This window comes from Camellia sinensis, chromosome 2 (assembly GCF_055761805.1).
Source record: "Camellia sinensis isolate YWXY chromosome 2, ASM5576180v1, whole genome shotgun sequence".
In the NCBI taxonomy this organism is placed as follows: domain Eukaryota; kingdom Viridiplantae; phylum Streptophyta; class Magnoliopsida; order Ericales; family Theaceae; genus Camellia; species Camellia sinensis.
Window position 1 is genome coordinate 85,835,802 of NC_138962.1, and position 8,648 is coordinate 85,844,449.

Below are 8,648 nucleotides of genomic sequence, written 5' to 3' on the forward strand. Positions count from 1 at the left end.
TTGTCATAGGGACTTCGTGTAACCTCACTATGTCCCTAACATAAAGGTTGACAAGATAATCTACGGAGTCACTCACGAGCATAGGTATGAAGTGTGCCGACTTGGTCAACCAGTCAACTACCACCTAAATTGTATCACTAGCCTGTTGCATCCTAGGAAGGCCCACAACAAAATCCATCGTGACATGCTCCAATTCTACTTAGCTATAGGCAAATGTTGCAACAAACTCACTCACTAGCCTCTGATGCTCGGCCTTCACTTCACTACAACAAAATTGACTTTTTACGACACCACATCAACGGCATACAATAAATGCAGGCCGTAGTTTCTCACTTTTACGACTTGCTTTTTTTGCAAGTCGTAAATACTTTTCCAAACACGGCGTGTCTATTGCGTAGGCCGTGAATGGTAATAATGATGATTTTTTTACGGCTTGCAATGCACGCCGTAAATAATAAAACTTTCTACGACATGCATATGGCGTGCCGTTAATACAACAATTATACACAACGCACATACGCCAGTCGTGAAAAGTGAATACTTTTCACAGTGCACACAACGCCCGCTGTTAAAAGTATTGCACTTTTTATGACGCACACATCGGCTGCTGTTAAAAGTATTGCCTTGTTACGACGCACAATGCATGTTGTGAAAACAAAAAAAAAAAAAAAAAAAAAGAGCCCAAAATGAACTTTTTGATTTTAAATTTCAATTTTGTGTTGCACTGGTTGACTAATTTATATATCAAAATCTTACTCAAAGGGCATCGAACAACTAATATTCACTACTACAAAAATAGTTAAAGATCACACTTTGACAAATGAAAATATTTTACTTTTATTAGAGGTGTGATAAGAAAAAATTAGATTGATATTTTAATCAAACTTAATTTGATTGAGTGTGATAATATTTATTTTTAAGTCACTTTTCAATTAAGTGTAATTATATATATATTTTTTAATCTCACATTCTAAATAAGTGTAATTATATATAATTTTTTTAATCACAACTTCTAAATAAGTGTAATCAATGTGATCAAAAAATTTTGAGAGAAATATTTACCCCCTAATTTTATTTTATGTTTAATTTTATTATTTTTATTTATTTATTATTTCCCTGTACATACACCAAAGAAAATACCAATCAACCCTGTTTTCCCCTCTTTTCCAGTCTCTCATTGTCTTGAACCCTAACCCGTCAAACTTGTTTTCCCCCTTTCCTTGTATTTGCCCTATCCGTTTTTCACAAACATTGATATGGTTCTCTCTCTCTCTCTCTCTCTCTCTCTCTCTCTCTCTCAAATGAATCGTTGAAGCTCTCGCTTCTCAGGTCGCCATTGACACTACTCTCTCCTTCGGCCGCCTCGCCTTTGCTTCTACCCTCCTCAATCTCTTCCAGATCTCTCTCTTCTCTTATACATTCATATATTCGTGTATATATCGCTGATAGCTTATGTTCTAGATGATTCTATGGCGGGTCGTTCCTTCTCTCTAGCACGAGTTCGACAAACCTATATACATCTGCTCTCTCGCTTGTCAGTTTGCCTACTCGCCATCGTCGTCTGAAGATCTCCAGCGGCATGAATCTCTCAATCTTGCTCCCAATCCCTCTCTCTCCCTCTCTCTCTCTCTCTCTCTCTCTCTCTCTCTCTCTAGCCACACACACATATCATATGAGGAAGCTCTGGTTCGACGCATTGCTTTCTCATTCGGGTACAGGTATGTACCGGTTCAACTCATTTCATTCTTGCCCTATTTTCTTGCATTTTTCCATATCTGTTAGTGTATGTCTCTCAATTTCTTCTTTAATACAGTATAGTGTGCAGTACATTATTGTTTTTAACTTGGAATCAAGATTTTATTGATTTTCAGCAAGTTAGAATTTGTTGAGGCAAGAACTAGTAAATTTGAATTTGGAAGATAAAAGGTCCTAGTATTGAATTTGATTGATTTATATGTGATATTAAATTCGTTCGTTGATCATGCTAACTAGATTTTCTAGTTGATTGTTTTGTTAGCATTGACATTGACATGAATTATTTTCACTTGGCACAAGTGTATTCATCATTGCTCTTGCTATTGGAACTTTTGCTTGTTGGATGTTGTGAATGTCTTTGGTGATTTCTATAATCATTTTTTTTTTTTTTTTTAATATGTTTGGAGAAGGGAGGGAGGGAGGAAAACTAACTGATTTATTTGGTCCAATACAGAAACATATAACAAATTTTAGATTCTTACAATTCCTTTTGCATAGTTGCTGTGACTTTTCATATCTAGAAGGTGAGAAATTCATGCTTACCTAAAAACAGAACTATTAAGAGTCCCTGTGTTTAAATTTTTCTTCATTGGAAATTTTATAAGCACTCAAATCTGAAGATGGTAACAAGTATGTAGAATTCCATAACTGAATTGGTTGTAAAAATGATAATTTAAACATAATAAATGAATACTTTGCTTGTTTGCTTTGTTTACTATATAGATGGGCTTAAAGCAGTTTTTCTATCATCATATCATCATAGTGCTCACAAAAAAAAAAAAAAAAAAAAAAAATTTGTGTTGCTCGTTGCATTTTACTTATTTATTATTATTATTATTTTTTTTTTTACGGAAAATCATTTCCAAAAATTTAACCTAATTATAACAACTTATAACAACCACCTTTACAGAGTACCACCTTTCACATCAGCCAAGGTTTTTGGGTGTCACCTGCAAAGCCATGAGGCTATAGAAACAGATCCTGATGAAACTAGGATGATAGAAACAAGGAAGCATTTGAATTGTTGCAGATCCTGATGAAACTAGGAAGCTTTTGGACAAACTTCTTGTGTTAAAGCTTAATGGAGGATTGGGAACAACAATGGGTTGCACTAGTCCTAAGTATGCATCTAACTCCTCAAATATATATATATATATATATATCATTTCGTACAACTGAATTGTGTATAAATGTTTTATCTTTTTCTCTTGTTCTAGTCAAAGATGTTATTTTCTACTCCCTTGTAACTGATCTGAATGGCTTCATGTTTTTTAACTCTGTTTTGTTGTGGATCTATGTTGTTTACTCTTGGAGTTAACATATTTGGCTACCTACTAATTGTGATTACTTATGTAAGATATTATGAATGCTTATTCATCTTATCATATATTGGTTTGTTGCTAACATGGGTATCTCTATATTTTTGATGATCAATTTTAGATAGAAAATGGTTTTATTTTTTCTCTAGATTCGCAATGGTTTTATTTTTTATTTTTAAACTTTTTCCCTTGGCACCCACTTGGATATGTTACTTTCTCAATAAAATGCAATGATTCAATGTAGTAGAAGAGTCTAACTCTGACTTTTGATACCCGAACTCTTCACCTTGAAGTACACAGATGATAATTGTGTATAAAATTCATTCAATAATAGTGAATAATATGATCTATGGATAAATATTATTGAAACTTGTGACTTGGATTGGAAAGGAAAAAAATTTCATTCGAACTAATAGTCATAACTATGTATTGGTAACGCCATCCCCCTTTTGGCACCAATTTTTAATTTTTTTTTCTCATTTGTGGTTATTATCAAATGTATGCAACTTTTTTGATACATTATACTCTTCGATTGTTTGTTGTAATCATAGTTGTCAAATCGGGATTCGTATCGTGAATCGAAATAGTCTCGTACCGAATCACGAATCGAATCGAATCGTGAATCGTAAAGATTCGGTCATTTTTTCTAAATCACTTAAAAACATATATCTACACATTTAGATGTTAAATGTATCTTATGAATATAAAATATTTAGACTTAAATCAACAAAAATGTTATTTTGAATGATAATCATGTAATTTAATAGGTAAGAAGTTAACAAAAGTTCCTATGTAAAATCACCATCTTACCTTTTTTTTTTTTTTAAGATTTTTTTATCAATCATTCTTAATAAAGGTAATAACCAAATAGAAACTATTAATTTCTAAAGTAACAATAGTTAACAACGATAAGCATATATACTTTTCTAAGTAAGAGTGAGCAAATAATAAGAAAGAATTATTTAGGATATTTTATTTTAAAGCCTAAAATATTTTAACAGGTATAATTGACCTTACACATGTAGTATTCAATTTAATAAAATAGTAATAGATAATTCATAGTGTAACTCTAATCTTAAACATCTTTAGAAGATATATTACAATTTTTTGAAGGGGACAAAAATGAGAAGAAAGGTTAAAAATATGTTAGGTCTGATTGAATCTGATTGGATCCTATAAAAAACTCCATGATCACTACAATAATAACAAATCATATATATATGTTGGTTATTTTGGTATTAAATACTATTAGAAGTTGTATTATGTCATTTTCACTAAAAAGATGGAAAAAATGAGTCGAAAATATGTCGAACACAATAATTTCAAAAATTGCATGAATCGTAAAAAGTGAATCGAATCGTGAATCGATTGTGAATCGTGCGATTCAATAGAGATTCACTTCCAAAATAGATTCACTCATAGATTCGTATCGATTTTGCAAAAATTGCGTATCGAATCGCGAATCGTAAGATTCTGATAACAGAGGTTGTAATGCCTAATGGATTTGATGTCTTTTTGTGATGCAGATCAGTCATTGAAGTTCATAATGGGTTGATATTTAGTGGTCTATGTTTGATGCAATCACGAGGAATTCTTTCGAAAAGGCTCAAAAGCTGATATTTAGTGGTCTACGTTGGATGCAATTATAAATGATTACGACCTAAAATAAATTTATTCTTTTTTTCCAAAAAAAAAAAAAAAGTTAACTATTTTTGTTTTTAGTCTTTTTCTTCCTAAGAAAAAATAATATAAAATGTTATCTATGCTTTTACAACAATATAACTTGTATGAAGTTGTCGATGGTCTTACATAATATCTATTGAGAGTTGGAGGAAATTTTTGAGAAATGCAAGTGCATATGGAATAAATTTGGGAAATAATTCGATTAGATATGTCAAGCAAGACGGCTTATTGAATGGAAACCTGTTAGAAATACAGTTGTTATTTCATTAACTCATGTATCTTGATTTATATGATCGTTGCTATCATGAATGAAATGGGTCCAACCTGTTTGCAGATTTCTTTTATGTGGTTATTTTTCTTGTATACGTGTGTTCATAAATCTTTGATGGATATCTTATTTTTTAGGGAAATAATATCGGTAAGAAATGAATGCATATGTACATATGTTGCTAAATGAGATGAAACTAAGCATATTTAGTTTGTTGATGCTTTTGGAAGCTTTTCGCATGTCAGTTTTCTAAAGTAACTCATTATTAAGTACCTTTCTGTCATAGGTAGCTTTGGCAAAAGATCTTTGTCATTTGCTCTGGGGACCTTTCAGAAGAGCCAAGCAACAGTCCAATATCTGGACGTGATTTACTTGGTTTGCATTGCTTAGTGCTTGATACTTCAATATTTTGAAAGAGTTAATTTTAACACGTTGCAGAAGTTGTGATTATTGGAAGAATTAAATAAGCTAATGAGTTCTGTAGTCTTGAAGTCGTATTCATTATTCTGTTATTTTTCTTGTTTACCATTCCATTGCTTAAGAATTGGTGCTTCATTTTGTCAGTCTTGGACACGATCTAACCAATGCTTTGAATTCCAATGGTTTCTCATCTTCTATATTTTAATTTCTACAATATATATATATATATATATTGATTGCTATAATGGATATTGAAGTCTTATTCTCTCTTTCTTTGCTTTTGAAAATTTACGAGCAGATGATCCTCCTGGAATCACAAAATCTGAGAGCACGAGTCAACTCTTAGAGGTATCATCTATGCTCTCTCCTTGCCATTACACAATTTGCAATAATTACATCTACAATTGGTTGCTCTTTCATGACGAATTTTCTTATATTTATTTATATTGATTCTATATATATAGTGGTCAAGCATTTTTGACGCAATTTTTTATTTCTTCAATAATTTAAGTCATAGAATGTAGATGTAAAATGCCTAATTTTTTTGCTTCGTGTTTTTCAATGTATATGTGATTGGTGAGGATGGCATCTTGAAAGAGCTCGAGCTTCTTGGTTTTCAGTACCTTGCTGGGCCCGTATGTATAAATTTCAACATAGTGTTACTTAACTATGGCCACCACTATAGTGGCTGAAATGGTGCCCTGGAGCCACTGATATTGTTACATAATTGTGGCGGTCAGTTTTTGGAAACACTAGGAGGATGTAGCTTATAGATTATAAATGGTATGGATGAAGCAACTATGTTATTTATGAATATTGTTTAGTTTTTTCAAGTGGCATACTTTTTAGGGTTGAATTATTAGAGAAAAGGCATATAATATCAAGAAGTAGGTTATAAGGTTCAAGAGTCAATGGAATTAGTAATAGCTTGTGGTTGAATTAGATACTAGTGAAAAATTAGAGAAGAAGAAAAAGATTAGGTTAGGGATTATTCATATAGTTCCTTATCTTATGTATTTGCTACCAAGTACTCAGGTAGAATTACATCACATTGTCCCAAAAAGTGCCTAAAGCTATTAAAACTTACCTAAATTTCTTCTATAATGGATTGAAAGTTTCTTTTTAAACTTGTAAATAATATAAACTCTAATTTGACTTGGACTTTTTATTTTGGAACTTACAATGGTAATGGATAAAACCTATACAAACCTAAACCTCATACATAGAGATCCTTTAACATAATTATGCATGCCCCAAGTAGGTGCTGCATTGAAGTAGATTAATTTCACCTCTTCTTTTTAAATTTAATTTTTCTCTTGAGCTTCTTATGGCCTGGATTTAGTAGCAAACTATTGAGATCTTGAATTTTTCCTAATTTTTCATCATGACATTGCTTTTATGGGGCCATTGAATTATCTTATTAATATTGGAAATGCTTGGTAGATATTTTCAAATTTCTTGATCATTTCTTAATACCTCAAGAAATATTTTTGTCCTTGAGTTGTTGGTTTTTGTACTTATGTGAAGTTTCCTTTGTCATGCAGACAAGAAACGCAACAGGGTTAGTTGCTCCAGCTATTGTCGCGGATTTAGGTGCCTTAACACATACATTGGGCACCCTCGTCCCTGTAATAAGAGCAAGTGGATTTGCTATGGCTGCAGCTGCAACTGCTACTGCTACTGCTACTGCTATAAGAACTGTTGTTGGTAGTTTTAGATAATTTCTTAATAGTTGTCAATATGTTTAGAAAGTTAGATATGCATAATTTTGGATGGTTTAGACGTTTTGTACAGTTTAGAATTTAAAGATATAGTTTTCGAATGTTTGGAATGTATAGACAATTGTTAAATGTTTATAATTTATGGATATAGTTTCTTTTTGATGTTTCAAATAATATTTTGGTGGTTGATTGATGTTTTGTGATGCTTGTTTGTAAAATTTGTCAGATTATACAAAATGGTCAAATAGAACCCTGTTAAATTTTAAAAAAAAATGCATATTCTACGGCAGACATAATAAGTCGTATTACATATTTTACGGCGCACAATCAATGTTGTTATTTGTCTCACCAATTAACGACGTGCAAAAGTAGTAGTAGAAAAAGTAACGACGCACAAAATCTGTTGTTAAATAGTTTTTAACGGCGTACTATAGCATGTCGTAGAAAAAGTAACAATGATGCACAAAATCTGCCGTTAAATAGTTTTTAACGGTGTACGAAGCATGTCATTGAAAGTGAATGATTTTCTATGACTGGTCATAATATGACGCACGCTGCATGTCGTAGAAGGGTTTTTACAGCGTGCATTGCGCGCCGCAAAAACTTTTTTTTGTTGTAGTGCTTGTTGACAAGGCACCTTGACACAAACACGGTCACATCCTCGTCATTCCCCTACACCAAAACTGGTGGCTAAGGTCGTGATACATCTTTGTGCCTCCCGGATGCACCGCAAGGCGTGAATGATGAAACTCTCAGAGTACTTCCTCTTGGCAAGACTTTGGTATGAAGAGACGGTCAAGGTATCTAACACTTGACTCGGAGTACACCTTCCCACAGGAGATCTTCTCTCGGAAAGATTCTACCTCTAGGTCACCCCTCTGTGCTTCTATCATTCGGTTCACAAGTTTAGGTTGTGCAACTACAAAAAATAAGGTTGCAAACTTAACGGACTCGTCAAGATGCAAGTCAGGCTACCCAATGGCACTCAACATCTCCCATTTCCAGATGGCAATACAAGCTACTTTGCTAATAGATTTCCTACTCAAGGCATCAACCACAATATTGCCCTTTTCCAGATGATAATGTAACTCAAAGTCATAATCTTCTACGAACTCCATCCACTTCGTCTGCCTTAGATTTAAGTCTTTTTGTGTAAACAGATATTTCAGACTCTTGTGATCAGAAAACACTTCAAACTTCTCACCATACAAATAATGCCTCCAAATCTTTAAGGCAAAGATCACTACCGCTAAGTCTCGGTCATGAGTAGGGTAGTTCATTTTATGTGTTTTCAACTGCCGCGAGCCATAGACTACTACCTTCTCTTCTTGCATCAACACACAACCCAAACCTTCCCGTGAGCCATCACAATACACCAAATAGCCCAAACCCCTCTTCGGAATAATCAATACTGGAGCAGTGATAAGTCTAACCTTAAGCTCTTGAAAAGACTTCTCACAAGTCTCATTCCACACAAACTTC

General features: G+C 33.0%; 1 long non-coding RNA gene across 4 annotated transcripts; it reads left to right on the forward strand.

The window, feature by feature from the left end:
* The first annotated feature begins 1,195 nt into the window (after positions 1-1,195).
* On the forward strand, positions 1,196-7,337 carry LOC145820168 (uncharacterized). Of its 4 annotated transcripts, none has more exons than XR_014361230.1 (4): positions 1,196-1,718; positions 2,666-3,612; positions 4,560-5,793; positions 6,990-7,337. It is a non-coding gene; the product is annotated as an uncharacterized LOC145820168 (long non-coding RNA). The 4 variants fall into 4 exon arrangements; XR_014361229.1 differs by having other exon boundaries at positions 2,666-2,876; positions 5,744-5,793; XR_014361232.1 differs by lacking the exon at positions 6,990-7,337 and having other exon boundaries at positions 2,666-2,876; positions 4,601-4,851.
* The last annotated feature ends 1,311 nt before the right edge of the window (positions 7,338-8,648 follow it).